The following is a 26,446-nucleotide window of genomic DNA, read 5'->3' as shown; positions in this document are numbered from 1 at the left end:
AATCTCTGTTTTCTCCCGTGTGTTTAATTTCACAGCCAACAACGGATTGTTTATCATACATTCTTGAAAAACTAGTTCAAATGAGGCTCAAACATTAGGAATACAGAAAGCATAACTCCAGAACATTAATGATACAGTATAGCAAAATTAATGGTGTAGGGGAAAGGAGAGAGTGTAATATTTTTGGACGTGTAAATGGAGGTTTACTGTATTTATGTAGTTCTGTATTTAGGGGATGCTAAATCACAATCTCATCATTGGTTAATTAGAAAGTAATTAAAATTGTAGCACAGTGATTGGATAAATAGTTAATGAAGGCTAAATGAATGAATAAAAGAAATCTGGTGAAATTACTGTGTACATTTGGGGAAAAGCAAAGATACACGTTATTCATACAGCGTATCAGTCTTAAAGGATAACCAATATCCTTCTAGTATTAGTTGATAAAATTAATTCTCCAAAGACCAAAAGAGTTTTAGCTCTCATTCTCCCTTAAAAGCATCCTACACGGAAATGCAGATTTATCTGACTGCTACTTCAATTTTCACTCACTTACAGCATGTGAAATTTTGCTGCACTTTGTTTGCAACTTATTTACTGGCGTCTTACGAATCTATTAAAGTAAATTAGTGTGTGTAGTAACCGTTGCTACTGAAAGAGCTGGCTCAGCCTAGGCCCCTGACCAGATCCAACTGACTAGCTAGTTGTCAAAACCAGTGGAGTGGTTTCTACAGGGAGAACTGTGCTTGCTTTTGATAATTACCTCAGCTTTATGAAATCAATCAGTCTGAAGGGAAGACCTCATTACAGATCTGACAAGATAGACTCCAATTTCAATACCAGAACAACTCTCTGCCCTCAGGCTCTGAAATCTGCAATTATTTATTTTATTTAGACAGAGACACCCATAATATGGTACCTCTGGGCACGTTCTCAGGCAAGTATTAAACAGATAACCTAATGGTCAGTATGTTAGCAACCTGCCCCTTTCCTGTCACTCAAGTAGAAAATTGGTCAACAGGAATTGCAGCATGGCCTAGAGCCAGCTCAAAGCGGGCACTGATGAATCACCATCTTTCTAATCCTCCACCCCCAAAGATGTGGAGAGAAGGGTAGTTGCTATAACCGTTCCCAGGGCTAAAGTAGAGGAAAATAAGACTTTCTATGAAGACTGCCAGACTTTATCCTAAGGAAAATGATAGATCACCTGTCTACCATCTGTCACTTTGAACTGTTCTATCAAATCAGCATTTTTTGAACTTTGTTTTCATTGAGGAATGTGATTTCGCTGTGTTTCCCAAGCCTTAAGTTGAACAGGGGAAAAGAGTCCTGAAGCATTCTTGTTGAAGTTAGAAATATGTATTTTGCTTTCCTGCTCACGGAACTCAAATACCTTAACAGATTTAGTTCAACTTCTCTCAAATAACTCACCTTTACCAGGCCTGGGAGATATCAGCCTCCTAGGAAAAACACAGAGAACATTCTGAGCATAGGAAAATATGGGTTTAGAGAGAAATGGACCTTCTGTACTCCAGCTCAAGTGTCACTGTTAGCAGTGTTCTAATAATACAGCAACCAGCTGAAAGTGAGCACTGATTAAAGCTTTGGGAGGAGGCATTTAAGTTGTAAGGGGAAAATGTGGTTCTTTCATGTTGGAAAGTTCAAGGTGGTGACAAATATCGTCTCCTTTCCTAAAAATAGTACAAGCAAAGAGCAGTCACTGACTACTCCCAGCATTATTTACTAATGTTTTACCTTGATGACTGTGTATTATCTGAAAAACAGGACTATAAAATGAATCCAAAGCTAACATCTTCTAAGCCATAAATAGGATATAGTGTGGGGGCCTAAGGAGCCACACTATTCAAATTTTCTTAATCCATTTTTGGACAAATACATATAAATCCCCAACTGAGTTAGAAGAAGGGAGCTAACACTTATTTAGTGTCTGATATATGATAGACCTTAGACATACATTCTCTCATTTAATTTTCTTCACTTCCCTATAAGGGGTGTCATTATCATCCCCATTCTGCAGTACAGAAACAATCTCAGAGAAATCAAGTGACTTGTTTTATACACCTCATAAGTGGCACACCTAGTAAGTGGCAGATATGGGTTTGAATCCAGGTCTGACTCTAGAGCAACTTATAAGATTTTCTGTGATGATGGAAATACTTTATACTGTGCTGTCCAATACAGTAGCCACTAGCCATATGTGGCTGCCGAGCACTTGAAATGTGGCTAGTGCAACTGAGGAACTGAACTTTTTATTTTATTTTATTTTAATTCATTTAAACTTAGATTTAAATGGCTTCATCTGTCTAATGGCTACTGTGTTGGATGGTACATCTCTAGGGATTGCCTTTTCTTGATTGTAGTTTGTAAAGCAGGAATCTGTAACCTGGTGTCCGTAGACATATTAGGAGAAGATCCATATATGGGATTTCTTTTATAGTGTTTTCTTATAGAAAGGTCTTAGTCAGTAGAAGGACTGCTTCGCTTCTTGGGAAGGGATAGTGAAGTTATGCAGAGTCATAGTCAGGGATACAGTGTATGATAGTCTACCACCACTCCCCAAAGAGTCTTTGGGGATCCTAGGATAGAGGGGATACCAGGAATGCTGAAGGAACCCCCCAAACCATATTTCCTTCTCCCTTCATAACAGCCCCAGCAGCAGGTTGGTTGACATCTGGGATGGGAAACACAACTATTATACCCAAAGTTGTAGCTGAGTTCAGTTCTATACACATGTCTGGAGTGCTTATAATATTGTACAAGGCACCATGCCAGGCATCTTGGAGGAGAGATTTTTTAAATGACTGGGACATAAAGTCTGTCCTCAGGGAGTTTACAACTTAGTGGTGATGGGCTAAGGCAGGAGGGAAGGGAGAATAAGACAAATACTCAAAGAACTATAACACAAGGCATGCTCTGAAAGGCATAGGAAAAGTACAGATTAAGATCTGAGGAAGGCCAGAATGGTGTTTATTAGTAATAGTGCTTATTAGCTGTGTGACCCTGGGAAATTTAAATTCTATAAATTTACCTTTCTTTGTTGTAAATGGGGCAAATAACTAGAAAATAAAATAGTGGGATAATGAATATAAGGCAGGACACATCCTGAACAGTCAATGAATGGTAGTTCCCCTGGTGGCCCTGCTCCACTGCTGTGTATGTATTGGGTTGGGTGGAGGTGGATAAGGGAAGGCATCATGAAGAAAATAACATCTGAGATAAACCCTAAAGGAAAGATAGTCTTTTGAAGGCTGGAAATCAAGAAGTAAGTGGAGGAATAGCGTGAGCCAAAGCTGTGGAAGTAGGAAAGTACTGGAATGATTCAATGAATGCTAGGTAGTCTCATTTTGCTAGAGTGTCAGCTTTTTTTACCTAAAGTACGATTCCCCACACCAGCAGGGTCAGCATCACCTGGGAACTTGTTAGAAAAGCAGAACACAACCCAGACTTATTGACTCAAAATCTGCATTTTAACAAGATTCCCGGGGAACATGTGTGCACATTGGAGTTCAGGAAGTATTGAAGTAGAGCACAAGCTGGAGCATAGTAGAAGACAAGGCTCAGAATGGTGGGGCCTTATTAGGAAGGACTTGAATGCCTGACCAAGTAGTTTGGGAAGTCATTAAAAGTTGCTGTAGGATCACTGTCAATGAAAATCCACCTGTGACCTGTATCACACCTTGAAAAAGGTGACTTAAGCATCATTTTGGCTCTGAAAATTCTTATGCTCACCACCATTCAAGCAAGCTCCTTAGTAAAAGAAGACTTTGGCCCTTTTCTTTCTGATCACTTCCCCGTTCCCTTCACTCACCCATTAATCTTTTACAGTTACCCTTGCTTCAGCTAAATCAGTTATACAGAATATTGAACCCTCAAAATTGACAAAGTAGGTTTCATTTGTTTGACATCAGCTAAGACCTGGAACTGAGAAATGTTCATTTGTTTTGGCTACTAACCCCTGTGGCTGGAGAGTGATACTGCAGTTCAGCTCTTTTTAGAAATTGTAAATATTCTCTCAGAAGTAGCAGGTGGAATTGCTGGGTAGTGAGAACTAAAAATGTGGAGTCAGGGGTTTTCAGGCCAGGACTGAGGAAGGAGGAGGGGCTCCCAAGGATGGATAAATCCTACAAAAGCACCTGCCAGCACATCAAGGGCTTGGCTATTATTCTAACCCCTTACTTCAAGAGTTTTGAATTAAAAACTAATTTGGAGACCTTCTTTACCATGGAGTCCCATATCTGATTTTAAACTAAAGTCAATTGGAAAATAGGACTCGGGTTACAGAAATTTGTTTTATACACAAATTAGCTATAAAGTTCCTTTTGCCAAAAACTGACATTCTATTTTTTCAACATGAATGTCTGTCTGGAGATTGCTGCCTTGAATTGAATTTACCAGATTTCTCAGGACCTGACCATTTTCTTTTAAAGAGAACTAATCCAGAGTAGAATTGTGTTTCTTTGTGCTAAGGTTGAACCACCTTAAGTCTGTGGGCTGCAGCTGCAAATAAGAAGTGACAGGGACCCACAGGGTCATGTTTTGGTGCTGTAACCTGGGGCAATCATTAAACGTGTTAGATTGCATCATGAAGGTTAGTCCTAATTTGACCTGATAGTAGAAAGCTCTGTAAAGTGAATCGTGGCAGTAACTATTACAGCAGCTGGGCACAAAGACATCATTGATCTTTCACAAGAATCATGAAAATTCTTCAGTGTTTTCCTCAAAGCCCAGGAATCATTTGTGTCTGTATGGCAGACATCATTGCATGTGAACTCCTTGACCTGCAGATTGGAGGATTCACTGGGAACCACACTTCATTCTGAGATGTTTAATCTCCTGGTTCCATTGGTTAATAAATGTCATTCTCCAACGACCCCATCCTCACCCTTCCCCAATATGCATACTTTCTATAGTGGCCTCATGTGGGTTATAAAGTCAGAGAATCTGTATTTTGACATGACATGAAATAACAGCTGGTCAGCTGTCTAAACCAGTCAACCTGGTTTTAGACAAGATTACATTACCACATGGACTTTAATTGTGAACATAAGATACAGAAATAGCAGAATTCTATAGCACTAATGTTTATTATCTGTTTTACTTTAACAATTCATGCTTCCTTTTAGACAAACTGTGTATCTTGTGAGGTTAGGCGATGAGGGGACAAGATGGGAGGAGAAATGAATGAGCAAGGATCAAAGTTTTATTAAATTTATCCTCAGGAATAAAAGGGCAAATAATATGAGGAAATATATAAGACTTTAGAATATTTCTTTATTCTGTTAATTCTTGATGACTCCCTCATTTGTTTTTCTTGCAGTGATTATCAGTAGAGTCCTTAAAAAGTTAGACATCCCATGTGCTCATTTTAGGGACAATAAGCAAGTTAACAATTGAACAAAATGTATCCTACTTCACAGGCAGTCTTGGGGAGATGAAAGGAACCCTCAAAATAGAGTAAGTGGTAGTTTTAAAAAAGGTAAGGAAAGCAAGCTGAATCCCTAGGAGCATAGCAAGGAATGGTCCCCAGGCTAAGAAGTAACCCCTGGATTTAGGCCTGTCCTGAATTCTATAGATGAGATTTCTGGTTTGCATAGAAGAGTCAACTAAATAGCCTCAGAAGTTTCTTCCTAGGGAATTTCCTGGTGGTCCAGTGGTTAGGACTCCACGCTTTCACTGCTATGGGCTGCATGGCACAGAAAAAAAAAGTTTCTTCTTAATCTAATATTTTCTTAATATCTTCCTTATCTAATAGTTCCATCATGTCTAGTAGAAAAATGGTAGAAATAGCTTCCATAAGAGATTTAAAGGTAAATTCTGTAGTTTGGGTGAGAATTAAAATATCATAATTGCTAATATTTTATATTCAAGTCATAATTGAAATGTCTGCAATAAGAATTCTTGAAATTAAAGTGGTGGTGGTTTTCCTTTTAGAATTTAGGTAGTTTTAATGGGGCTATTTTACTTAAAATAGCACTCCAAATGTGGACCACATATACATGACACAGAAAAGATCCTATAAGTACCTACTGATTTACTGGTTGATTTAGTGCTGTCTTAAAGGAGGAATGAAACAATACAATAAAAGTAGCTGGGAAGCACTAGTGTCATAGAATTTTGCTATGTCTATAGCTCTTGTTTTCAAGCTACAAATCTTTGGAGACTGTATTGGGTCTTGGATAATATAAAATGTGGATTGGTATTCAATGGATCAGCTTACTGAGTGGGATGTCTCTCTCTCCTTGATATGAGGTCTTTTTCTATAAGAAACAATGCCTGAGATGGTGTGTTGAATTATCAAGATTTTCATATATTTGGATCATTTATGAGGTGGATACACAGAAGGTACTTGAAATCTCGGTTTTATTCAGTGCCAAACAAAAATCTGTACATTAGTACAGGGAGCAAAATACCTAAAGCCCTAAAGTTACCATCTGGGACTAAATAAAAGGGAAGAACAATTATAGCCAAATGTCTATAACTGAATACATTTAATTCATCAGATTTTGTTCCTGGACTCCTTCAACTTTTAGAAAACAGTACAAACAGCAATAAAAAGGTTCAATGATGAAAGTAGGGTATATCCTTGGATAAAGGCAAATTCAGACCAATCTCACATTGTACATCAAAAATTCTAGAAATTAGAAATGGAAATTTGCAGTTAATATTTATTGAGCATCTGCTATATGCCAGATGTGATGCAGAATGTTCTACATATGTGATCTCACTTAATCCTTTTAACAGTCCCATGAGTTAGGTACTGTTATCAGCCTCCTTTTACAGGTCATAGCTCTGAAGCTCTGTAATATCCTCAGTTACCAACTTAATAAGGCAGGAAAATGGACTAATATATTATTCTGTAAAATATCAAATGCAAAAGAAAAAAATTTCTGATTAACCATTATTAATCAGAACCTCCTAATCCCTGAGCATTCCTTTTGATCAAGATTTTACCATCCTGCAGTATAGTACTCAAATGATGGAGATGCATTTGAAATCGAATTATTTTAAGTAATGTTGATATAATCAGCATCAGAACTTTTGTCATTAATTCTTTATTCTAACTACATGAGTTAATAGAATGCATCACCTACTTCCTCCCTATTGAGAATTAATTCATTCAACACTCACTATGTGCCAGGCATGGTGCTAGGCACCAGGGATACAGTTGTGGGAGAGAGAGAGAGAGGTCCTCCTTAGAAGAGCTGCTTACAAACTTCAAACTTATAGGGGAAAAGTTTGTTTTAATTCACTTAGAATATATATTTTTCTGCTTATCTTTACAACAGCTCTGTGCAGTGTTATCATCCCCCTTTTACACATTATGAAACTAAGACTAAGGGCGATTACATGAATTGCCAGAAGCTACCCAGATAGTAAAGGACAGATCCAGGATTAGAACCCTGATCTGTCAGGCTTCAAAGCACATACTGTTTCCACTATACTATTCCATCTTCCGTGGAACTTTTTTTGGTCAGTCTGATATTGCCGAAAGAAATACCAAGAAAAGTTTTGGAATAGTACACTAATCACATTTGACTCTGTGACTACTCAGGTGCAAGAAACATCTTCATTTGCAAGTTATATAAAAATCTAGTCTTCTTTGAAAATAGTCTTGGTCATGATCTGAATGTTTTCTAATACATAGTGATCAGTATTTGTTTCTTTAGTTCTAGTCATGGTAGGGATTTAATAGGACATGGATATGATATGGTGAATGGTTGACTTAAGATACAGAAGCAAGTTTTCATTCTCTCACTTACTCACTCAGATGATGTAAAGGAAAAATGTTTGACTGGTCCCAGAAGACATTTAATGGAGGTGTTCCAAGTGGAATCTGATTGTAGAAGAAATGGTATTTGTTACATGGGCTGAAAACAGCATAGGGATATTTTTTATTAAAAACAAGAATGTAGGGCTTCCCTGGTGGTGCAGTGGTTGAGAGTCCGCCTGCCGATGCAGGGGACACGGGTTCGTGCCCCGGTCCAGGAAGATCCCACATGCCGCGGAGCGGCTAGGCCCGTGAGCCATGGCCGCTGAGCCTGCGTGTCCGGAGCCTGCGCTCCACAACGGGAGAGGCCACAACAGTGAGAGGCCCGCATACCACAAAAAAAAAAAAACCAAAAAAAACAACAAAATAAAACAAGAATGTAAAGCCATTTTGTTAGAACCTTAGCATTCATTTTACTGAAACTTGATTGACCTTTAGCTGACTGGATTCCAAATTTTCATTGACATTTTACAAACATTACCTTAAGAATTGTACAGCTGCGGGCCATAGAAAAATTGAGGATTAAAGAGTGAGCCATAGCAGGCCAACTTGATTCCTCTTTTGATAGGATTAGAGGACCAGTAGTAGATAAAAGGCTTAGGAGAGATCACCTAACTTTGGACTTTAACAAAGCTTTTCATTCCACATTTCATGAAGTTTTTTTTTAAACATCTTTATTGGAGTATAATTGCTTTACAATGGTGTGTTAGTTTCTGCTCTATAACAAAGTGAATCAGCTATACATATACATATATCCCCATATCTCCTCCCTCTTGCGTCTCCCTTCCACCCTCCCTATCCCACCCTTCTAGGTGGTCACAGAGCACCCAGCTGATCTCCCTGTGTTATGTGGCTGCTTCCCACTAGCTATCTGTTTTACATTTGGCAGTATATATTAGTCCATGCCACTCTCTCATTTCGTCCCAGCTTACCCTTTCCCCTCCCCGTGTCCTCAAGTCCATTCTCTACATCTGCGTCTTTATTCCTGTCCTGCCCCTAGGTTCTTCAGAACTTTTTTTTTTTTAAGATTCCATATATATGTGTTAGCATACGGTATTTGTTTTTCTTTCTGACTTACTTCACTCTGTATGACAGTCTCTAGGTCCATCCATCTCACTACAAATAACTCAATTTCGTTTCTTTTTATGGCTGAGTAATATTTCATTGTATATATGTGCCACATCTTCTTTATCCATTCATCGGTCGATGAACGCTTAGGTTGCTTCCATGTCCTGGCTATTGTAAATAGAGCTGCAATGAACATTGTGGTACATGACTCTTTTTGAATTATGGTTTTCTCAGGGTATATGCCCAGGAGTGGGATTGCTGGGTCATATGGTATTCATGAAGTTTTAATTGAAACACTTGAAATTCCAGATGCTCTGCCAGGGGAGTAAGAAACTATCTCTGCTCATCCCTGGCTGAAACCAATAGGACTTGGATAATAGAAAATGCCTTTTGCCATTTTATGTGGTGCAGCACCTACTAGTAAAGTGCCCATGCTCTGGGATCATTTGAAGAAGATGGGATTAACCCTACTCAAACTTGGGTTGTAATTCCCCATCACTCCAATTACTAAATAACCCCCTTGCGAGTTCTATTATCTCTTTAAGGGAGGAGGAGGTAGAAGATAATTGATAGCTTGTGGTCAAAAATGTTAATTTCCGAGAAACAGGAGGGATCTTACAAATGACAGAGTCATGGTCTTATAAGAGCCTATATTTTAATTCTGTATTTATCAACAAGATCTGTAAAACAGTGCAGAGGGCAACTGGCTTTAAGGAATTCATCTGTTATTCCTGGGCTCTTAAGATTTAGAGAGTTTTCCTCTAGTGGCTCATATAATAAAATCTGGAGACATCCCAGTCCTTAATGGAGTCTGGATTTTGGCTTTCTTTTTCTTCTTTAGGGTTGAACCAGCTGCCCTTTGACCCTGCCAACAACAACGAGCCCCTGCAGTTTGGCAGTACCAGTGGCCCTCTGGTCACAGAAGGCCTCATTGAGAATGGAGGGGAGTCAAGCAAGAAAAGAAAGAGAACAAATGCTCCTTCAGGTAAGCTAGACGATAATCCATTCTCTTAGGCCAGTGCCACTGAGTCAACATTGTCCCAGAAACTAGTATGTAGTGGGCACTGTGCTATGATTTGTACGAGCTACAGAAATGAGAAAGAGTCCCCTGCCCTCAAGGAACTCATGGTAGAATAGAGGGCAGAAAAAGCACATACTTGAATAACTCTAATAATAAGATAGAGTATCATCAGTGCTGTGGTAAATGTGTAAAAGGGAAAAAAAACTATGGGAGCCCAAACAGGGAAAGAGTTTAATTCAGCTTTAGGCATCATGGAACACTTCACAGCAGAAGTGGCATTTGTAGCTGGCCCTTGAATGGGTAGACTTAAGACAAGAAGAGATGAGTAAAGTACATTTGGTTTAGGTATAAGGAATTACATGAGTGAATGATGTCACTATTACATCTTTCTTTGTATATACAAGTGGTGGCTACCCTCACTTGTACTCCTAATGTGGATAACTGCATACATTTGCATGTCCCCACCCCACCCCTGTTTCCCCCAGTACACACTATGCCCACATGTGTTCTATGCCCTCATAGCTCTCTTAGAACAGCTGATGAACAGATTGTCCTAAATCCTGTATAACAGCCAACTGAATTTCTAGCCTCCCCTGCAATTCCCCCATCCTTCGTGCTCCGTTGGCCCATTCTCATGTTAAATTTCTCCAGAGTGAGTGGGGAAACAATGGGAGACCAGATCTTAACTGATCACTTAATATTTTAAAATTTCATCTCTTTGTTACTTGGCTATTCATTTGAAAATAGTATCCGTAGTCTACAGAGACTGATCTGAGATTTTAAGGTGGGCCTAATAGACATGTTCATGGGGTTTTTGGTTTTGTTCTGTTTTTTACTATTACTTTTACATTCAGCTTATAAAATGGAGCATGTTTACATACAACATCATACCTGACTCTTAGATCATAGGTCTTTCTGCTTATGAATCAAGATATTTATTAAATACAAGTTTGGAAAACAAAAATACAGTAAGGCATTAGCTATCTGGAGCCCTCCAGAAAAGTATGATTTTTAGAGAGCTGTATTTTCTGGAGCATTGGAAAGGCATAGTATACAGCCAAGGAATTGGACTGAGTTGTAGTTGTAGTCCCCCCTCTCTCTCTGTGGCCTAGGGTGTGTTCCTTAACCTCTCTGACTTTCACTTCAACTGTAAAGTTAGAAATGGTACTAAAACTTCCTAGGATTATTAGTAGAGTTAAATGAAATTATGTAGGTAAAGGGCTTAGCTTGATATCTGCACACACTTCATCACTTAAAAAATCAGTTAATAAATGTTGCTATTTTATTGTTATTATTATTATATGATAATATTATGAACTTCATTGTTTTAAGCATCAATGCACTTCACATTTTTAGGTTAACCATTATGAATACAAATCGTGTGTGTGTGTGTGTATGTGTGTGTGTAAACTTATCTGTCTTTTTAAGGCATATATTCAACATAATCTAAACTTTGCTTGATCATTTAAAGGGAAAATTTTAGTCATTAGTCATTGTACTGCTCTATAATATTCTATTATAGTTTTCTGGGTTTACTAAAGAATATAGGCCTTTTAACTCTAAATTGTCCTAGACTGTGGTGGCTTTTTAGTTATTACAGCCACATCAGCCACATTTTATCCACGTCCTGTCTCCTTTCTGCAGTGTGCAGTCATTTCTAGTTTCTCTCAGTGTCCCTTCATGTAACAGCCCTTTTTCTCCTTCTTCTTAGTTACAAACTTTAAAAAACAAACAAACAAGATCTCCAAGTTGGTGTGTCAACTTAGTATGTTAAGTAAGAGTTAAATCAGCTGTGAGAGAACCTGCTATGGAGAGATATACAGGATTTTAGGCATCAACTTTAAGACATCTATTTTGGCTGCTCTGAGGCCTTTTTTGATCACTTATTAGTTTTTCCACTGTGTTCATGGTAAGTGATGTGCTGGTTTAGAGTAATACCTCCTGAACATTGGTTAACTCATGAGGGTGGAGAAAGGGGGTATGTATAAATCTGAATTGTGAACCAACTATAAAGAATTGCAATTTTATTTCTAATGAGCATATTCAGTGAGAGCAAAGTAACTGTTGCAGATATAGGATTTTAGCAGTAGATTATGTTCATCTATAATTAGCAGAATCAATCTGCATTCTAATAATGAATATGCCTAAGTTCTTAAAAAACAGCATGTTCTTAAAGATAGGTGAACTAGGCCCCTGGCAGGCTAAATTAGCTCCCTTGTAATCTTTTCAACACTATTTGCTTAGTGAACCCTTTCTTTGTAAGTAGTACAAAGGTAACTCCAGCCCAGGTTAAATTACCACAAATTCCAAATTAGTGTAGTCCAGATTAATGAGATTTTACTACACAGGGAGTCTCATAATTGTTCAGCTGACAATCTTATGGTATTATAAATGGGCAGATTGTTTTATAAAGGTATTTTTTTCCTATGCAGTTGTAGACAAAAGGAAGAGGGAAGATATTTTGTGAGTAGGAACTTCCTTCTTCCTTTATCACATTCCCTGCCTCTTGGTAAGGAGGAAAGCTAGGGTTAGAAGTCCTTACAGGAGCTACCAGCCATTTCAGTTGTAAGTTGAGATACTCATCCAGCCATTACATCATTCAACCCTGTGACCCCTTTGAATCTAAACCATCTCTCTTCCTCTTCTGTCACTACAAATGATGGAAGGGTCTGTGCCTGCAGCTCCAGTTCCTTTACATTCTATTCTTCTTCCTTTCTCACCCCTTCTTTCTCACCTTTTTCTACAAACTGCCTCTCTCCTTTTATACGAGAATTGATCTCTTAAAAGTCACCAGCGACCTCCATATTGTCACAGTTAGTGGCCTTATGACAGGTCTCAACTACCTTGACCTGTTTGCTTTATTTCATGCTGTTAACAACCTCCCCTTGTTTGAATTCTTTCTACTTCTGCTTTCTTTGGCAATACACTGCAGATTCCTCTTCCTTTTCTGACTCCTTCAAGCATTCTATCTCCTTTTCTTCCTACCTCCACTTTAAGTGAGGGTATTATTATCCACATTTATAGGTGAAAAAATAAAGGATAAATAAACTTACCCAAGGGTGAACATTTAGCAAGTGGTTTAACTAGGCATCCAACTCCAAAGCCTTTCTCTAACTACTCTCCCAGAATTACTATGTCTGTAGATGTTAGGAATCTGGACCCATTATTAAAATGCATATTAAGCATTGCTGGCACACTAGGGAAAGCTGTGTTTGTGTGAGAATAAGGCAAGCAGAGCTTGGATTTGATCATCTCTAGGATCCCTTCAAACTCTGAGATCCCATGGTTCCTTCTTTGCAGCTTTCTTTTCTGCTACTCTCAACAAGTCTTCTATTTCAGCCAAGGTTGTCTGCTACCTCTCTCCAAATAGGCACTGGGCCTGCCTACTTCAGGACCTTGCTCATGCCATTTCCTTTGCCTAGCATGCTTGTCCTCTTCTTTCATGTGTCAAAATCCTATCCAATTGACAGCATCTAGTACAAGTCCTACCTTCTCCAGGAAGCCTTCTGGATCATCCCAGTTAGAATTGTTCACTTGTACCTCTGAAACCCCTTGGTTGTTATATTCATATGAATCACTTGACACTGATTATAGACCACCTTGAACTATTGGCTATCTGTTCATAGTAATATGTCTTAACCTTTCAACTTAGTCATCAGCCCCTCATTGGAAGGGCCCCTTATTCATGTCTTTTGGCAGAGATACGGTGTCTTGCATACAATAGATGTTCAAGAAATATTTGTTGGTTGATCACATATCTGGCTGAAGAATTGCTTTCCCTTTGCCTTAATATTCTCTATTATTCTCTTGTCACTCCCAGGGTGGAGCTGTGCACAAACTGGGCACTCGGTATCTAATGTTGATCAACTGACTGCCTCACTTGTCCCTAAAGGTCAGACTCCAGACATTTGTGAGATTATATCCCTAGAGCAACCACACATCGAATCTGGGTGCTTGTGAAACCTGGCCCTAATGGAATCTCTTCTTCTTAACTAGATGAAATTTCATGAGTGTCCAAGGGAAACTGATAGGTGGAATTGGGTGTCTTGTCCCAATTCCTCTGTGAAGTAGATCCGTAACCTGGATTAGATATTACTGCAATATTTGGCCATAAACTCTTGCTATGTGGATCTGGCTGCTTTGCAGCTTTTATCTTAAGGTGAGCTCAGAATTCTTCAATGTGTTTGCTCTCAAATTTCACCTTTTCCCCATGGAAATGTTTCCTTGGTGATGCTGCAGCTGCACAAATTGTTTAAGATTGTGGTTAGTCCACTTATTCACATGATGCTCTATGGCCAAAGAGTAGAAGATTTTTAAACCCTTGTCAAATCATAGTGCCAAGTTTCTGTCCAGAAGATACGAACTGTCTCCTGGTTTGAGATCCACCTGGATTTGTAGAAACAGATACCAACCCTCTTCTCAAATACTTCCACTAAAGTGGAAGAATCCATGAGTCAGCAAGGCCAACCAGATGATGACTAAAACCAAATGCACTGTTTTAAGCACCAACATCACGGTACACTGGCATTCTAAGAAGGTGCCAGCTCATTGGAAGAGTGGGCAACTAACCTGGGGATAATTATAATTCCAGAATGATCATCCAGATGTGGACATAGTCCTATTTCTATTGTCTTCTCTCATAGCTCTGCATTGAAAGATAGGTTTGCATTTAATTATGTGATGCCTAATACTAAGCAGTTTTGCCAAAGTTCATGTGAATAATGAATAGTTCAGTATGAAAAGAGGGATCTTCAGCCATTTTCCATTTGCAATAATGATTGAACCCCAAGAGTTCAACTTCTCCAGGAAGACCCTTCAATTCAATAATAATTTGCATCACTATTGTGATTCTTTCTTTCTCTTAACATATTTTCATATTCATTTCATTTTACAGATGAGGTACTAATAACCAGAGAGGAGAAATAACTTTGACTGAGGTGGAATAGCATCACCAGAAATGTTAGTATATGATAAGGACCTCCAGGTAATATCTAAACTTGATCATAGGCCCCTAACTCAGTTCTCAAGGTTTCTTTTAGAATTTCTGGAAGTCAGAATGAGACGGCAATATGAAAGACAGTGAACAGTCTCAGCACTGCCAAGACTAAATTAACAAGAGGAAGTAGGCCTGCAAAGCAGCAAGGAGAGGTTCAGTCAGACATAAGGGAGAACTGTATTGGAATGAGTTATCAGGGGAAGTTGTTTAAGCCTGCTTGGAAAAGAAATATAAAAATGAGATGAACACTCATCTGCCTGGGAGTACTTTTGTTTCCTTTCTTACCTAGAAGAAGGGCAATGAACCAGGAAACTTTTTTATGACACTTACAGCCCTTTGATTTACCTTAGACTCACAGGGCTGAGACTTTTATTTCACGTGTACTTTGAAGTCCACAAATGAAAGCATTGATTGTTTTTAAAGAGAGAAAAGGCCACCGTTTTATATCTTGGTGTGTGGTATTTCTAGCATGTCAGCTGAATTATTATATTGCCAAAGGCAAGAAGAGCCTATTGTTCCTTCAGATGGAATTAAATAAGAAAATGAGTAGACTAATAGCCCTACTCAGTTTCTTTAGTCCTTTGGACATTTTTATCTGATTACAGTTTCAAAAAAATAAAACCTTATCTTGATAATGAGACGATCAAAAAAGTAAGCTGACTTCTTTCTTTCTCAGTTCTGATAGAAACTCAGTGTGAAATTTTTCATCTTAAAGGACTGTCAGGGGGAGGGGAGATTGAGGGTGGCATGGAAGAGGCAAGATAGAAAAATGCAAATATGTCTCTCTTAAGTTGCTCCAACAATTGGAATAGTTTTGGAATGATTTTGTGACTTCATTGTACCTCATAAGTTCTTCTCTCACAGACATTAAGTGTGAGTCAGCCTCATGTGTTGGTAATATAGAGGCAAGTGGAAGCTGTTGAATCATAGTATTTTAGAGTTGGAGGCAATCTTGTCTAACTCCATCATTTTCACAAATGAAGAAACTGAAAGCCAGAGAAGGGACTTTTCTAAAGTCACATGATTAATTAGTAGCAAAACTAGAACTGATTATTACCAGATCTTTATAATCATTTCAAGTTGGCTAGGACTGTGGCATGTGATTGATTCATTTGTATTGCAGAAAGTATATCTATAACCTAGAGGAGCTGGCTTCCCCCATGCTAGTAGTATTACGTGATCTATAGCAAGCTAGCCCAGTGGTGTATGAGGTCCCATATCTGTTCTGTCTGCCACACAGGGGAGGGCCCTTTGATCTCAAACTAGAAAAGGAGTTTGAGTCTGGGAAACACCTATGAGGGAATTGCTTTTATACAGCTGAACTCCAGCAGCTCAGCAAATCACAGAAGAAACTCTTTGTGACACCTGCTTACTTGGCAGGGGACAGTTTGTGTCCCCCATCCAAGCCCACCCTAAGGCCACTCCATCCAAATAGGAAAAAATTTTATAATCATGTTTTATCTGTTATTTAAACTTTGTTACATAATTTTGTCTAGAGGATCTTTTTTTTAACATCTTTATTGGAGTATAATTGCTTTACAATGGTGTGTTAGTTTCTGCTTTATAACAAAGTGAATCAGTTATACATATACATATGTTCCCATATCTCTTCCCTCTTGCGTCTCCCTCCCTCCCACCCTCCCTATCCCACCCCTCTAGGTGGTCACAAAGCACCGAGCTGATTTCCCTGTGCAATGCAGCTGCTTCCCACTAGCTATCTACCTTACATTTGGTAGTGTATATATGTCCATGCCTCTCTCTCACTTTGTCCCAGCTTACCCTTCCCCCTCCTGGTATCCTCAAGTCCATTCTCTAGTAGGTCTGCGTCTTTATTTTGAAGGTTGAATAAAAGCTCTGCACACTTCATAAGAGAGAAAGGGTCATGTCAACTTGAGGACATTCTGACCCAAGAGCCAGAATGCAGAGGTTAAGTCAGGAATGAGCACTTATTTTTATTCTAATCTTACAAATCAGATAAGTCGATGCTCCTGCTGTGCCAAGGAGTAAGCAGGGGTGGAGAGAAAGCCCAGACAAGTTTCTGTTAGTACTCTTTGTCCTCTCTCACAAGTAGAATGGATGTTCCCTCCTCCCCATGGAATGGTGCCAAGTGTGAAGAGAACCCCCACCATCCTAACATTGCTGTTTATTTGCAGATAAATATGACTTTGGATTTTTCTATCCTTAGAATTTTTTTTAACCAGGGAAAACTAGCAATGATGGTCCATTGAGGGTACAAATAAATAGGGTTGTTCTAGAACCATGTGTTACGTTTAGATTTTTACTTCTCCATGTATAAAGTCAAGACAAATTCCAGATGGAACTCAATTTTATATCATCTGATTTTGCCTCAGAGTAGTACTTTACAGTGAGGAGATTTCATTTTCATGAACTTCAAACACAGACACCTTTGCTGCCATTTTAGCATTGTCATTCCACATGTGATTGCAAACTCTACAAGTATTCCTTTCTCTTCCATGACACCAGAGTATAATAATTAAAATACTTTATTACTACTTCTACTAGTGTGCCAGACACTGTTCTAAGTATTTCAAATGTGTTAACTTATTCGACTTTCATGGCAACTCTATGATTATCCTCATTTTACTGGTAAGGAAACTTAAATACAGAGAAGTTAAGTAATTTGTCCAAATAGTAAGTAGAGGAGATAAGATCCAAACTCAGGCAGGATAGCTCTAAACTTATTGTCAAAAATCAGTTGAATCAGAATGGAAACTGAGGAAGAGCCGGGCATCAATGTTCTTTAAAAGCACTGCAGATGATTCCGATATGCAGTCAGGCTTAAGGACCAGCTCAGCTACCCATACTGCATTAGAGCAACTAGGTGTACCTAGACCACTGTGGTTCAGAATGTTGGACATTCGTAGTGCAGTAGTCCCCCCTTTTCCATAGGGTGTATGTTCCAAGATTCCGCAATGGATGCCTGAAACTGTGGATAGTAGCAATCCCCATATATACTATGTTTTTTCCCTATACATGCATACTTATGATAAAGTTTAATTTATAAATTAGGCACAGTAAGAGAATATCCGAACTGCCAGAATCACTACTCTTGCACTTTGCGGCCATTATTAAGTAAGATAAGGGTTACTTGAACACAAACACTGCTGATACCATGACAGTTGACCTGATAACCTAGGCAGCTGAGTAACTTACAGGTGGGATGCACTGGACAAAGGGATGATTCGTGTCCCAGGTGGGATAGAGCAGGACAGTGTGAAGTTTCATCACGCTACTCAGAACAGCATGCAATTTAAAACTTATGAATTGTTTATTTCTGGAATATTCCATTGAATATTTTTTGGACACCACAGAAAGCAAAACCATGGATACTGTATTCTATGATAAAGTATGTCTAGAGTCTTCTGTTAAGAACTAAAGTGACAGTGATGCAGTAGACCAGAAGGTGACAAATAAAGTGGTTTTGTATATGTTGACCACTCTAGCTATTTCAACACAGAAAGAAGTGACTGCCTAATTTGCAGTTTTCTCTTTCTTTGCTCTGTTTCCTGATATCAATGTACTATCTATTGAAATAAAACTCTGTAATGATGAAATTCCCTCTTGTAAGGGGTTGGGAGGCAGTCTTGATTTTTTTTTTCCAATCTCAGTTTCCTTGAAAACATGAGCTATTCGCTTTAAGCCATGCAGATTGTAGTATTTCTATTGAGCAATTGCTTGTGTAATAGAATTAACTTTAAAATATTTTGCTTCTCCTACATTTGAATTTTAAGCAAAAGCAACTTTCACATGCAAGCTGTTTTATGGAATGTGCTGAGTGAGGGTTGATGAGAGTGGCACAGAAAGCCATTAGATGTGTCCAACTGCTCGAATGGAATGTGCTATTTTGCAGGGGAGACAGGTTTCAGCAAGTGGCATTCCCTAGCTACAGTCCCTTTCTTCTGAATATTTGATTCCATAACAACAATACAGGAGCAGCAGCTTTTATTAAATATTGATTGTATGCCAACCACTATAACCAAGTGTTTTACATATATAAACTCAAGCAAATTTCATAACAAATCTATAAAATAGATACCATTTTCTTTGTTTATAGACAGCAAAACCGAAGCTTAGAAAATTTATGAAACTTTCCCAGGCTACAGCTAGTATATAGTAGAACAGGACTTAAAAAGAGGGAGGCAGGATACAATGGTTGTTAAGAGCACGTGCTCAGAACCCCGGCTCTGACCTTAGGCAAGTTATTGAAGCACAGTTATTGAAGTATTGAGCCTCAGTTTCCTCACCTATAATATAGAAATAATAATACCAAGTGTAGGGCTTCCCTGGTGGCACAGTGGTTGACAGTCCGCCTGCCGATGCAGGGGACACGGGTTCATGCCCCAGTCCGGGAAGATCCCACATGCCGCAGAGTGGCTGGGCCCGTGAGCCATGGCCGCTGAGCCTGCGTGTCCGGAGCCAGTGCTCCGCAACAGGAGAGGCCACAACAGTGAGAGGCCCGCGTACAGCAAAAAATTAAAAAAATTTAAAAAAAATACCAGTGTACAGGTTGTTTTGGGATTAAGTTCTTTTGTTCAATGAATATTTATTGGGTATTAAGTGTGAAGCATTGTGGTAGTTTTTAAGAGTACAGCTGTAAATAAGACAAACTCCAACCCTGGCCTTGTGATGCTCACCGTCTAGTAAGGAAGACAGTCATTAAGCAAATAATTACACAAATAATTATTTGTAATTATGCTGAGTGCTATCAAAGAGTGACTGCTTACAGTGAATACTCAGTAAATAAGAGCAAATATTTACTAAGTGGCCATTATGTGCTGGGCACTAAGCCAGGAAGAAATTGAGTGCAAATGCATAATTGGATGAAGAGTAAAGGCATTTTCATGGAATTTTATTTCAGATCAGGGTGAGGTTAATGAAGACACCTTCATTCCTCCAGACAAGCAAGGAAGCTTTGGAGGGAAGGAGGTGAAATTTCAGAAGATTCTTGGTTGAGTTTCCTGGGAAGAAGAGAGATCAAGTTAAGAATATGCCTTCTTTCTCCAAAATTAGTTCCTGGAGATCATGCAAGTCATCTAATGTGAGGGGCATCCTCAGCCTGAGTGGCCTTTGTATGTGGCAAGATAGAGATTTTAAGAGGCTTGTGTAACAAGGAACCAGGCTTTCCCTCTGAAATGAATGCCAAGTGCTGAATTTGCTTCAGAACTTGGCATAAAGTCTGAGCAGGCAACAAGTCATAACTACGTACTGTTTTCAGATGCTGATTTAAATATCAACCCATGCAAATATAGTGGTTCTGCTGGCAAGCTGTTTTCTAATCTGGCCTTTTTTATTCCTCTCCATAATTATCCTGATCCAGGATGAACAGCCTGAGAAACATTGACTAATGCATCCTAAATTATCTCAGCAGGGTAACCACAAGATTTTAGCTTCTTTTGATTTTGTGCCAAATCTCTGTTAAGCAGTTCTTACCAACATTAGGTGTGTACAGAGAGGTCTATAGATCTTACAGGCTGGGTTTCCTATCAATTAAGACAGTTAACCTTTGCTATGAGGTGCCACTCTCTCTGTGGCAAAGCCTGCAAAGAGGGAGGCACCTTTCACTTTTTGTTCTCCTGTCAAACAGCCAAGTCAGTTGTAGAGCTTTGTGTTGAAGCTCTGTCTGCCCAGAAGTATTCTCTCTCTTGATTGGAGTAAGTCAAGTAAAGGTAGCTAAGAAACTTGATTCTCTGCCGTTACTCTGGCCCCCTGGCAGATGATGTTAAGTGTGACTTGGGACTTGACACATCAGTAGCTAAAAGTCTGTTCTTTGTACATGGGACATGCAGTAATGGAAGAAGGTCCCATAACTCCGCTCATTTCACAGATGAGGTAATTGAGATTCAGAGGCTCAATGGCTTGCCCAAGATTAGACAGCCAGTAAGCTATTCAAACCCAGATTTTCCAATAATGGCTTCTGTGCACTTTGCACCATGCCCCACTGATTTCTAAGGTTTTTGAAGAAAGCAGCGACGTGATTTGAGCTGTACTGTCAAAAGATACTCTAACCAAAGTGTTTTATTATAGATTTTAAAGGGTAGAACTGGAGAGACAAGTTTGAAGACTTTTGAAATATCCCAGGGAAGTGAAATATGGGCCTGAATCAGTGTTATGGGAGTAGGGATGGAGAAGAGGGGATAGATAAAAGAAACTTAATGGAGGTAAATAATACTGAACTGTTATGGCTTAAGGAGCCATAAAACCTAAAAATGAAAAAGATATGGAAATCATTGGGCCCAGTTCCCTATCTTTCAGCAGAATAAAATTATCCCTACCTTGAATTGAGTCAACTGCAATTCAGTCCAAGTGACTTGCCCAAAGTCCCAAACTAGTTTGGGCAGAAAGGAGCTGGAGCTCAGAACTCCTTCTTCTTAGTATAGTACTCTTTCCACTAAAGCATGGGGTCTCCCAAATCTGTTTTTTAGTTAATTTTTTTAAAAATATTTTATTGATGTGCAGAAAAGTGCAAAATCTTACGTGTACACCAATGAACTTTCACAAACAACACACTTATGTAACCAGCACCTAAGACAAGGCATAGACCATTTCTGGCACCCTAGAAGACCCTGGTGCCCTTTTGTAGACACTTACTTCCCCTCTAAGAATAATTTCTGCCCTGACTTGCTCTCTTTTTAATAACTGCCTGGTAGACCGTGTTAGAGATTGGGAAATTTACTACTGGGATCCTCTTGTTGATAAATATTTAGATTATTCCTATCTTTTGGCTGCCACAAAAATGCTGCAAAGGACATCCATGAGCATGCTAGCCTGTACATGTGAGCAAGTGTTACTCTAGAATAGAGTCTAAGAAGTAGGATTGCAGAGTTGAAGTGTTAAGGGCTTTGTATGTTTTGATGGCCAATACCATGATGACTTCTACAAAGGCCTCACCAAGTCAACACATCCAGTGTTGAGAGGGCCATTCTTTGTCTTCTTGCCAACACACAATACCTTTAAATCCTATGACTTTTTGCCCATTAGACAGTGATGAATTGTAGCTCCTTATTGCTTTAACTTGCATTTCTCTAATAAATAGAGAATTTGAGCATCTTTTTCAAATGTTTACTAATCCTTTATGTTTCTTTTATATATCATTTGTGATATCCTTTGCCCATTTTTCTGTGGTTATTTATCTTTAAATTTTGGACTTGTAAGGTTTCTTTTTATGTCATGGAAATTAATCATTTTTCTGTTAAATGTGTTGTGAATGTTTTCCCATGTATTTTAACATTGTTTATGCTGTGTTCTTTCATATTGAATTTATTTTATAAAGTTATGTCCCTCTTGATTTTCTTGTCATTCCTGTGAGTATGGAAAAACCACATATTTTGGATTTTTTAGAGCAGCCCCAGTGTTACATGTTCTATCCCATTGTCCTCAAAAGTAGAAATCCATATGTCAAATCATGCTTTTCCAATTATAGAGTCAGAAAATTTAGTCATCCCACCTATAGTGATTGGCAGTTCAGTTCTTGATCTGTTTTCCAGACAGGATCCAGGTGCTCTTTGAGGGAAAAAAAATAGGGTAGCAGGACACACCTGTCTTAAAGCTGTGGAATCTGGTATGTAAATATCGTGTAAACACTGGTCATTCTCAACATCATGTCCCCAGCTGTCTTCTGCTATGACATTCAGCCAGCTTAGGCACTTTGGGATGTTTGGTTGCTACTTGAAAGTGTTTGGTTACACAGAAGGAGGTCTGGAAAAGTTCTGCCTGGTGTCTATAAAGGGAAATGGAACTTCTTCTGGCACACCAAAAAATCTCTTAAATTCCTATCCATATTCTTTAGGACTATAAAAATTAGTTGTATCTAAGAAATAGAAAGTTCTGATAACCAAAGTTTTTAAAATGTCAGGATAGTATTTAGCCTATTTATACAGCCAGTTTAAAAGCATTCTGAGCAGTAAACAATTACAAACAAATAATATGCTAATATATTTATTCAGCAAACATTTATTGGATGCCTACTGTGTGTCAGGTGATATTGGATGGAAGGGTAGATGAAAATGCTACTTTCTAGCAGAAACTGCTAGAAACTGAAAGATGAATAAGATGAAATATGAACAAGGCTCTCATCCATAAGGTGCCTACATTTGGTAAATAGAAAGTATTCTCTTGTATTGATGAAAAACACATCCCTGGGAATTCTAAAGGGACCATATTGGTTAGTTTTTAGTTAGAATTACTGCGCTTGCTTAAAAGCAATAAAACTGAATTCACCCTCATTTAATCAGTAACAGTGCCTGTTTACTGTATTTTTCTCTCAGAAGCCCCATTATTATACTCTGTTTTCAGAAAAAGCTGGTATGAGCATTCAAGTAAGTAAAAATTATGCCTTGTCTCTTGCCAAAATTTTCTTTGTCCACGTGTCATTGACACCTTTAAGCTATGCAGTGGTGAAAATAATCTTGGCTTGGATTGATGGGTATTTAGATGGTAGAAATAAGAGAAATGATGAGATAGGGGCCTTAAGCCTGCTTAAGCCCTAAGTGTCTTAAAGAATGACACATTTTTCACTGAGAAATGTTCTGGGTTGATAATTGGCTTCCCATTGCACACTGAACATGGCTTGAGAAGAAAATGCTTCCCCTAGATTATGAAATAGGCAGTGTTGGTATTGTAGTTCTTAAATTAATTCAGTAAACATTTGCTCTGATAATTAGACCTCATAGAGCTTCATGCTGAAGGTACAATTTCATTTGTGTATGCAATTTAAAAGTTTCTTAAGAGTATAGGTCAGCTTAAAAAAATGACTATGGATATCAGACTGATCATTTTTTCCCTCTCTAACCTACCCTCTCACCTCCATCCAAACTTTGAAGTTTTTTGTTTTGGGTTTTTATTTTTATTTATTCTATTTTTTAACATCTTTATTGGAGTATAATTGCTTAACAATGGTGTGTTAGTTTCTGCTTTATAACAAAGTGAGTCATCTATATATATACATATATCCCCATATCTCCTCCCTCTTGTGTCTCCCTCCCATCCTCCCTATCCCACCCCTCTAGGTGGTCACAAAGCACCGAGCTGATCTCCCTGTGCTATGCAGCTGCTTCCCACTAGCTATCTATTTTACATTTGGTAGTGTATATATGTCCATGCCACTCTCTCACTTCGTCCCAGCTTACCCTTCCCGCTCCCCATGCAAACTTTGAAGTTTAGACCCAGTGGGGAAGTTCTAAAGCATCAGAACTTTGAGGATAGCTCTGCAATTCTGAATTCTCTCTCTCTGCACCCTGCCCTACCCACAACATTCATACTCACACCATTTCTCACAACTGTTCTTTGAAAGGATCAGGGTGCCTTCACTTCCACGAGAGCTCAGGAGTTATTTTTGCAAATTATCAGCAGCCCAGTAATTCTATCTCCTTCCCTATGGAGCAGGTGCTCAAGTCATTCAGGTTTCTTTGGCCACTCTTGGTTAGTTTTCTTCCAAAACAAGAATTTGTGGCCCTCTACAAACAATAAATGCTGGAGAGGGTGTGGAGAAAAGGGAACCCTCTTGCACTGTTGGTGGGAATGTAAATTGATACAGCCACTATGGAGAACAGTATGGAGGTTCCTTAAAAAACTAAAAATAGAACTACCATATGACCCAGCAATCACACTACTGGGCATATACCCTGAGAAAACCATAATTAAAAAAGAGTCATGTACCACAATGTTCATTGCAGCTCTATTTACAATAGCCAGGACATGGAAGTAACCAAAGTGTCCATTGACAGATGAATGGATAAAGAAGATGTGGCACATATATACAATGGAATATTACTCAGCCATAAAAAGAAACGAAACTGAGTTATTTGTAGCGAGGTGGATGGACCTAGAGTCTGTCATACAGAGTGAAGTAAGTCAGAAAGAGAAAAACAAATACCGTATGCTAACACATATATATGGAATCTAAGAAAAAAAAAAAGGTCATGAAGAACCTAGGGGCAAGATGGGAATAAAGACACAGACCTACTAGAGAATGGACTTAAGCATATGGGGAGGGGGAAGGGTAAGCTGTGACAAAGTGAGAGTGCCATGGATATATATACACTACCAAACATAAAATAGATAGCTAGTGGGAAGCAGCCGCAAAGCACAGGGAGATCAGGTCAGTGCTTGGTGACCATCTAGAGGGGAGGGATAGGGAGGGTGGGAGGGAGGGAACGCAAGAGGGAAGAGATATGGGGATATATGTATAGCTGATTCACTTTGTTATAAAGCACAAACTAACACACCATTGTAAAGCAATTATACTCTAATAAAGATGTTTAAAAAAAAAGAATTTGTGCCCCTGAGCACCTCCAGAAGAGCCAAACAGCTTCTACAGGGGGTGTCCACTGTTATACTGAAAGCTTAGAGCATGCAGCGAGGTATTTGGAAGAATGAATGGGAGATGAGAAAGAGGCGGCACTTAGAGATCATCTAGACTTTGTCTTTCCTTTACAAGACTACCCCCAACCCTACCTCAAACCACTAAGTATTTAGTACAGAGCTAAATATATAGTTCACTGTCTGTGATATTTACTGACTTTCACAACATCCTTATGAGGTAGTAGAGTAAAAGCCAGTATCGATTACTGCTTAAAACCGTGGGCTCTGGAGTCTTGGACTTGGAGCTGCCATAAACTAGTCTGTGATCTTGAACAAGTAACTAACTTCTCTAAGCCATAGTTTCCTAGATCTGTAAAATGGAGAAAATAGCACCTACCTCATAGTATGACTTTGTAGATTACATGAAATAATCCATATTAAATTGCTTATTATGGAGACTGCATTGAATAATGAATCTAAAATTTTTATAAATAGAGAGCCCAGAAGTAAACCCATGTATGTATGGAGTTATGATATATAAAAGAAGTAGCATGAGAGATCAGTGGGAAATGTAGAGACTGTTTAATAAATGAAGCTGGAAAATAGTTATTCATGTGGGAAAAGATGAAAATAAATCATATCTCATACAGGATCAACTGAGTATAAGTTTCAAAAACAAAAATTTTAGACTCTTAGTAGAAAATGTCAGTGAATATCTTCCTAACTTTGGAATAGAAGCTGTCTTAAGGCTCAAAAACAATACACCTTAAAGCATGAGGAAAGACAAGTTACAAACTGGGAGAAAATATTCACAAAACACAACTGACAAAGAAATAATGTCAACAATACATAAAGGAACTGTAAAAATTATTAAGAAAGCACAAGTAATCCCGTAGAAAAATGGACAAAAGACATGAACAGACATTTCACAAAATTGCGAACACATATGGCCAATTAACTTATGAAGAGATTCAACGTCATTATTAACTAGGAAAATAAGAATCAACTCATAATAAGATACCATTTTATATCCAATTGGTTGGCAAAAAAAGTAAAAGGTGATAATATGAAGGAACCTTTCTCAGTTGAGGTTCCTGGAGAGAACAAATTGCTAATGCCCTAAGGTATCCGTTACATGTAAAGAATTAACTTCTCTTCTATACATCTAGAATGGTACCATTTATGTATCATCCTTGAGAGAACAGAGGAGATAGTCACTTAGAAAGGCAAGTATTAGAGAAGATGCAGAGTC

The 26,446-nt window shown here is 38.6% G+C and overlaps 1 protein-coding gene across 4 annotated transcripts in view; it reads left to right on the top strand.

The window, feature by feature from the left end:
- ENOX2 (ecto-NOX disulfide-thiol exchanger 2) overlaps window positions 1-26,446 on the top strand; it is a 298,921-nt gene that overhangs the window by 106,994 nt on the left and 165,481 nt on the right. For all 4 annotated transcript variants that reach the window (XM_079910129.1, XM_079910128.1, XM_079910124.1 and 1 more), the window contains one exon: window positions 9,699-9,842. The gene's annotated coding sequence lies outside the window, so the exon portion shown is untranslated. The remainder of the gene's footprint in view (window positions 1-9,698; window positions 9,843-26,446) is intronic.

This window comes from Stenella coeruleoalba (genome assembly GCF_951394435.1).
Source record: "Stenella coeruleoalba genome assembly, chromosome: X".
In the NCBI taxonomy this organism is placed as follows: Eukaryota; Metazoa; Chordata; class Mammalia; order Artiodactyla; family Delphinidae; genus Stenella; species Stenella coeruleoalba.
This window is presented reverse-complemented; position numbering and strand designations above follow the sequence as displayed.